Source organism: Penaeus monodon, chromosome 31 (assembly GCF_015228065.2).
Source record: "Penaeus monodon isolate SGIC_2016 chromosome 31, NSTDA_Pmon_1, whole genome shotgun sequence".
In the NCBI taxonomy this organism is placed as follows: domain Eukaryota; kingdom Metazoa; phylum Arthropoda; class Malacostraca; order Decapoda; family Penaeidae; genus Penaeus; species Penaeus monodon.
Window position 1 is genome coordinate 18,697,387 of NC_051416.1, and position 827 is coordinate 18,698,213.

The 827-nt window shown below is 42.6% G+C and overlaps 1 long non-coding RNA gene across 1 annotated transcript in view; it reads right to left on the reverse strand.

The window, feature by feature from the left end:
* Positions 1-706, reverse strand: part of LOC119592847 — a 3,294-nt gene extending 2,588 nt beyond the window's left edge. The window contains exon 1 of the long non-coding RNA XR_005230481.1: positions 426-706. This is a non-coding gene — a long non-coding RNA (uncharacterized LOC119592847). The remainder of the gene's footprint in view (positions 1-425) is intronic.
* Positions 707-827: the final 121 nt, after the last annotated feature.

An 827-nucleotide genomic window follows, 5' to 3' on the forward strand; every position in this document is an offset into this window, starting at 1 on the left:
GTTAAAACCAAATTGCCTTTACGCTAATGAAATATTTGACGTCTCTACCCACACTGCAGCTGAGATCCTCACCCGCGGGTGGACTAACCTTGTGTTCTCTTGACCTTGGATTGCAGTAGGTCACTTCACTTCGCGGCCTCTGAATACAACAAGCCGGCCGCAAACTATAGCCTCAGAAGTATAACTGTCTGAACTGCAACACGTTTCATCCTGTCGTTCTATCTTTGTTTTTCATTAATGTGTGTAATATAAAAATCGTCTACATCAACATCGAACCCTCTTTACGCTCCCAATCAACACATAAAGGGGTAACGCGGAACCATCGCTGAAAAGAGTTTGGGAACGATTGGCTCATTCATTATCATTCGCAGCTTTTGCTATATTACTTTACGGGTTCTGTTCACAGCAGTATCTCTGGTACTTACGAAGTATCCTATGTATCATCTTTGGTACATTAAGAAGCATCCTTTTTGCTCGTGGCACCATTTTTTTTTTCACTTCCACTCTCTCTGTTCCAACAGATGTCCACTTTTATTCGAGGTGAAGATGCGTATCGAGGTTATCTATTATCCCTTTTCACTCCCGACATGGCTCGGTCTCTGACGACGATGGCAACGCTGGATGAGGTTTTATTCCTTGTGTGAATGGATGGAGTGTGAAAGAAGTCTTCTAGGGATCTGAGTCCTCGCGACAGGCCAGCAACTGACAAAGTGAGAGAATTATTGATAACTATATCCTTAAATCCTTCGATACTTGTATCAATATACAATCGTGCATCCGATCTCCAGGCTCCTTACGAAAAGTATGAGAATTATTGGTATTTCGTG